This window comes from Bactrocera oleae, unplaced genomic scaffold (assembly GCF_042242935.1).
Source record: "Bactrocera oleae isolate idBacOlea1 unplaced genomic scaffold, idBacOlea1 ctg00000009.1, whole genome shotgun sequence".
NCBI classification, from domain to species: domain Eukaryota; kingdom Metazoa; phylum Arthropoda; class Insecta; order Diptera; family Tephritidae; genus Bactrocera; species Bactrocera oleae.
Window position 1 is genome coordinate 497,501 of NW_027212752.1, and position 7,500 is coordinate 505,000.

Consider the following 7,500-nt stretch of genomic DNA (forward strand, 5'->3'; position numbering starts at 1 on the left):
AAAGTCTATGAAGTAATAAATTTTCATATAAGTATTAAATGTATAAAGTCTATGAAGTAAAATATAAAGTCTATGAAGTAATAAATTTTTATATAAGTATAAAAAATATAAAGTCTATGAAGTAATAAATTTTCATATAAGTATTAATTGTATAAAGTCTATGAAGTAATAAATTTTCATATAAGTATTAATTGTATAAAGTCTATGAAGTAATAAATTTTCATATAAGTATTAATTGTATAAAGTCTATGAAGTAATAAATTTTCATATAAGTATTAATTGTATAAAGTCTATGAAGTAATAAATTTTCATATAAGTATTAATTGTATAAAGTCTATGAAGTAATAAATTTTCATATAAGTACTAAATGTATAAAGTCTATGAAGTAATAAATTTTCATATAAGTATTAATTGTATAAAGTCTATGAAGTAATAAATTTTCATATAAGTAGTAAATATATAAAGTCTATGAAGTAATAAATTTTCATATAAGTATTAATTGTATAAAGTCTATGAAGTAATAAATTTTCATATAAGTATTAATTGTATAAAGTCTATGAAGTAATAAATTTTCATATAAGTACTAAATGTATAAAGTCTATGAAGTAATAAATTTTCGTATAAGTAGTAAATATATAAAGTCTATGAAGTAATAAATTTTCATATAAGTATTAAATGTATAAAGTCTATGAAGTAAAATATAAAGTCTATGAAGTAATAAATTTTTATATAAGTATAAAAAATATAAAGTCTATGAAGTAATGAATTTTCATATAAGTATTAAATGTATAAAGTCTATGAAGTAATAAATTTTCATATAAGTATTAATTGTATAAAGTCTATGAAGTAATAAATTTTCATATAAGTATTAATTGTATAAAGTCTATGAAGTAATAAATTTTCATATAAGTATTAATTGTACAAAGTCTATGAAGTAATAAATTTTCATATAAGTATTAATTGTATAAAGTCTATGAAGTAATAAATTTTCATATAAGTACTAAATGTATAAAGTCTATGAAGTAATAAATTTTCATATAAGTAGTAAATATATAAAGTCTATGAAGTAATAAATTTTCATATAAGTATTAAATGTATAAAGTCTATGAAGTAAAATATAAAGTCTATGAAGTAATAAATTTTTATATAAGTATAAAAAATATAAAGTCTATGAAGTAATGAATTTTCATATAAGTATTAAATGTATAAAGTCTATGAAGTAATAAATTTTCATATAAGTATTAATTGTATAAAGTCTATGAAGTAATAAATTTTCATATAAGTATTAATTGTATAAAGTCTACGAAGTAATAAATTTTCATATAAGTAGTATAATATATAAAGTCTATGAAGTAATAAATTTTCATATAAGTATTAAATGTATAAAGTCTATGAAGTAATAAATTTTCATATAAGTATTAATTGTATAAAGTCTATGAAGTAATAAATTTTCATATAAGTATTAATTGTATAAAGTCTATGAAGTAATAAATTTTCATATAAGTATTAATTGTATAAAGTCTATGAAGTAATAAATTTTCATATAAGTATTAATTATATAAAGTCTATGAAGTAAAAAATTTTCATATAAGTAGTAAATATATAAAGTCTATGAAGTAATAAATTTTCATATAAGTATTAAATGTATAAAGTCTATGAAGTAATAAATTTTCATATAAGTAGTAAATATATAAAGTCTATGAAGTAATAAATTTTCATATAAGTATTAAATGTATAAAGTCTATGAAGTAATAAATTTTCATATAAGTATTAATTGTATAAAGTCTATGAAGTAATAAATTTTCATATAAGTATTAATTGTATAAAGTCTATGAAGTAATAAATTTTCATATAAGTATTAATTGTATAAAGTCTATGAAGTAATAAATTTTCATATAAGTAGTAAATATATAAAGTCTATGAAGTAATAAATTTTCATATAAGTATTAATTGTATAAAGTCTATGAAGTAATAAATTTTCATATAAGTACTAAATGTATAAAGTCTATGAAGTAATAAATTTTCATATAAGTAGTAAATATATAAAGTCTATGAAGTAATAAATTTTCATATAAGTATTAATTGTATAAAGTCTATGAAGTAATAAATTTTCATATAAGTATTAATTGTATAAAGTCGATGAAGTAATAAATTTTCATATAAGTATTAATTGTATAAAGTCTATGAAGTAATAAATTTTCATATAAATATTAATTGTATAAAGTCTATGAAGTAATAAATTTTCATATAAGTATTAATTGTATAAAGTCTATGAAGTAATAAATTTTCATATAAGTACTAAATGTATAAAGTCTATGAAGTAATAAATTTTCATATAAGTAGTAAATATATAAAGTCTATGAAGTAATAAATTTTCATATAAGTATTAAATGTATAAAGTCTATGAAGTAAAATATAAAGTCTATGAAGTAATAAATTTTTATATAAGTATAAAAAATATAAAGTCTATGAAGTAATAAATTTTCATATAAGTATTAATTGTATAAAGTCTATGAAGTAATAAATTTTCATATAAGTATTAATTGTATAAAGTCTATGAAGTAATAAATTTTCATATAAGTATTAATTGTATAAAGTCTATGAAGTAATAAATTTTCATATAAGTATTAATTGTATAAAGTCTATGAAGTAATAAATTTTCATATAAGTATTAATTGTATAAAGTCTATGAAGTAATAAATTTTCATATAAGTACTAAATGTATAAAGTCTATGAAGTAATAAATTTTCATATAAGTATTAATTGTATAAAGTCTATGAAGTAATAAATTTTCATATAAGTAGTAAATATATAAAGTCTATGAAGTAATAAATTTTCATATAAGTATTAATTGTATAAAGTCTATGAAGTAATAAATTTTCATATAAGTACTAAATGTATAAAGTCTATGAAGTAATAAATTTTCGTATAAGTAGTAAATATATAAAGTCTATGAAGTAATAAATTTTCATATAAGTATTAAATGTATAAAGTCTATGAAGTAAAATATAAAGTCTATGAAGTAATAAATTTTTATATAAGTATAAAAAATATAAAGTCTATGAAGTAATGAATTTTCATATAAGTATTAAATGTATAAAGTCTATGAAGTAATAAATTTTCATATAAGTATTAATTGTATAAAGTCTATGAAGTAATAAATTTTCATATAAGTATTAATTGTATAAAGTCTATGAAGTAATAAATTTTCATATAAGTATTAATTGTACAAAGTCTATGAAGTAATAAATTTTCATATAAGTATTAATTGTATAAAGTCTATGAAGTAATAAATTTTCATATAAGTACTAAATGTATAAAGTCTATGAAGTAATAAATTTTCATATAAGTAGTAAATATATAAAGTCTATGAAGTAATAAATTTTCATATAAGTATTAAATGTATAAAGTCTATGAAGTAAAATATAAAGTCTATGAAGTAATAAATTTTTATATAAGTATAAAAAATATAAAGTCTATGAAGTAATGAATTTTCATATAAGTATTAAATGTATAAAGTCTATGAAGTAATAAATTTTCATATAAGTATTAATTGTATAAAGTCTATGAAGTAATAAATTTTCATATAAGTATTAATTGTATAAAGTCTATGAAGTAATAAATTTTCATATAAGTAGTATAATATATAAAGTCTATGAAGTAATAAATTTTCATATAAGTATTAAATGTATAAAGTCTATGAAGTAATAAATTTTCATATAAGTATTAATTGTATAAAGTCTATGAAGTAATAAATTTTCATATAAGTATTAATTGTATAAAGTCTATGAAGTAATAAATTTTCATATAAGTATTAATTGTATAAAGTCTATGAAGTAATAAATTTTCATATAAGTATTAATTGTATAAAGTCTTTGAAGTAATAAATTTTCATATAAGTACTAAATGTATAAAGTCTATGATGTAATACATTTTCATATAAGTAGTAAATATATAAAGTCTATGAAGTAATAAATTTTCATATAAGTATTAATTGTATAAAGTCTATGAAGTAATAAATTTTCATATAAGTATTAATTGTATAAAGTCTATGAAGTAATAAATTTTCATATAAGTACTAAATGTATAAAGTCTATGAAGTAATAAATTTTCATATAAGTAGTAAATATATAAAGTCTATGAAGTAATAAATTTTCATATAAGTATTAAATGTATAAAGTCTATGAAGTAAAATATAAAGTCTATGAAGTAATAAATTTTTATATAAGTATAAAAAATATAAAGTCTATGAAGTAATGAATTTTCATATAAGTATTAAATGTATAAAGTCTATGAAGTAATAAATTTTCATATAAGTATTAATTGTATAAAGTCTATGAAGTAATAAATTTTCATATAAGTATTAATTGTATAAAGTCTATGAAGTAATAAATTTTCATATAAGTATTAATTGTATAAAGTCTATGAAGTAATAATTTTCATATAAGTATTAATTGTATAAAGTCTATGAAGTAATAAATTTTCATATAAGTACTAAATGTATAAAGTCTATGAAGTAATAAATTTTCATATAAGTAGTAAATATATAAAGTCTATGAAGTAATAAATTTTCATATAAGTATTAAATGTATAAAGTCTATGAAGTAAAATATAAAGTCTATGAAGTAATAAATTTTTATATAAGTATAAAAAATATAAAGTCTATGAAGTAATGAATTTTCATATAAGTATTAAATGTATAAAGTCTATGAAGTAATAAATTTTCATATAAGTATTAAATGTATAAAGTCTATGAAGTAATAAATTTTCATATAAGTATTAAATATGAAGTCATACAAGTTAAAAATTTAAAAAAAAAATCGATTGTAAAAATACTTTTGATGTTATTAGTTGTATTATGACCATGACGATATTTGAAAATGATATAAATTACCCACGTATATATGAGTTTTTAAATTTTAAATAGGTTAAAAGAATTTTTCCATATATTTTCGGGTTGGTAACGTCAACATGGGAGAGAACATTTATAACAAATTTGCACAAATCTGCTCAAATTGACATATATTGAAATAGTACTTATATGAAAATTTATTACTTCATAGACTTTATACATTTAGTACTTATATGAAAATTTTTTACTGCTAGGAAATGTATTATACTTTTATATATTTGAATTCCTTATGTTAGTTTATTAGTAAGAAGTTGTTTTTAAATACTTATAAGTATGAATATTACTATACTTATATGATTTATGTATTTAGTACTTGTATGAAAATTTTCATACTTGTATGACTTTATTTACTTAGTATTTATATGGAAATATTTTTTACTTTATATGTATTTTTAAGTAAATATGAAAATGAAAGTTGATTTTGTGTGCCTTTTTATTCCTGGTTTTTATACAGTTAGTTTAAATAGAAATAGATTTTGTTTTATACAAAACTCTATATTCTGTACTAACATATTGTATATAATGAGCGTTTTTTTATTCCTGGTTTTTATACAGTTAGTTTAAATAGAAATAGATTTTGTTTTATACAAAACTCTATATTCTGTACTAACATATTGTATATAATAGCGTTTTTTATTCCTGGTTTTTATACAGTTAGTTTAAATAGAAATAGATTTTGTTTTATACAAAACTCTATATTCTGTACTAACATATTGTATATAATGAGCGTTTTTTATTCCTGGTTTTTATACAGTTAGTTTAAATAGAAATAGATTTTGTTTTATACAAAACTCTATATTCTGTACTAACATATTGTATATAATGAGCGTTTTTTATTCCTGGTTTTTATACAGTTAGTTTAAATAGAAATAGATTTTGTTTTATACAAAACTCTATATTCTGTACTAACATATTGTATATAATGAGCGTTTTTTATTCCTGGTTTTTATACAGTTAGTTTAAATAGAAATAGATTTTGTTTTATACAAAACTCTATATTCTGTACTAACATATTGTATATAATGAGCGTTTTTTATTCCTGGTTTTTATACAGTTAGTTTAAATAGAAACAGATTTTGTTTTATACAAAACTCTATATTCTGTACTAACATATTGTATATTATGAGCGTTTTTTATTCCTGGTTTTTATACAGTTAGTTTAAATAGAAATAGATTTTGTTTTATACAAAACTCTATATTCTGTACTAACATATTGTATATAATGAGCGTTTTTTATTCCTGGTTTTTATACAGTTAGTTTAAATAGAAATAGATTTTGTTTTATACAAAACTCTATATTCTGTACTAACATATTGTATATAATGAGCGTTTTTTATTCCTGGTTTTTATACAGTTAGTTTAAATAGAAATAGATTTTGTTTTATACAAAACTCTATATTCTGTACTAACATATTGTATATAATGAGCGTTTTTTTATTCCTGGTTTTTATACAGTTAGTTTAAATAGAAATAGATTTTGTTTTATACAAAACTCTATATTCTGTACTAACATATTGTATATAATAGCGTTTTTTATTCCTGGTTTTTATACAGTTAGTTTAAATAGAAATAGATTTTGTTTTATACAAAACTCTATATTCTGTACTAACATATTGTATATAATGAGCGTTTTTTTATTCCTGGTTTTTATACAGTTAGTTTAAATAGAAATAGATTTTGTTTTATACAAAACTCTATATTCTGTACTAACATATTGTATATAATAGCGTTTTTTATTCCTGGTTTTTATACAGTTAGTTTAAATAGAAATAGATTTTGTTTTATACAAAACTCTATATTCTGTACTAACATATTGTATATAATGAGCGTTTTTTATTCCTGGTTTTTATACAGTTAGTTTAAATAGAAATAGATTTTGTTTTATACAAAACTCTATATTCTGTACTAACATATTGTATATAATGAGCGTTTTTTATTCCTGGTTTCCTACAGTTAGTTTAAATAGAAATAGATTTTGTTTTATACAAAAAAATAAAAATCTATTATTCTATACTAACATATTGTAGAAATAAATATTAAACAATATTTTAGTTTTATTTGTGAGCTATTCTAATATTTACTCATAAAATATATGTGTAAAAGGATGGTTTTTAAATAAAATAAAATATTAATGTGTTGCACCCGAAAATACTTTATATCATATATTTATTATTGAAATAAATATAATAGAATTTGAAATTATTAATTTCAAATCAAGAAAAAAATGTATATACTCTTAAAAAAAGGTATATATATTACTATATGCATTGAAATAAAGTAAAATGTATAGAATGATATTATTTGAAAATTTTGCCAATATAAGAAGAAATATCGTTCTTACATAATAATTAAATAATATATATACATAGAGAACGAAAATTCTTTTCACGATACCAAAACAAAAATTAAAAAAATCCATTACAAAATCACACATAGAAATGAAATATAATGAAAAAAAATATAGTAAAGAAAGACACATAGAAAAATTGTTGTGTATATTGTAAATGTTTTTATGTTTTATGTTTTGTGTATTTGTGTATAATTTTCAAATAAGAAAATATCATTTTAAACTTTTATATAATATAAAA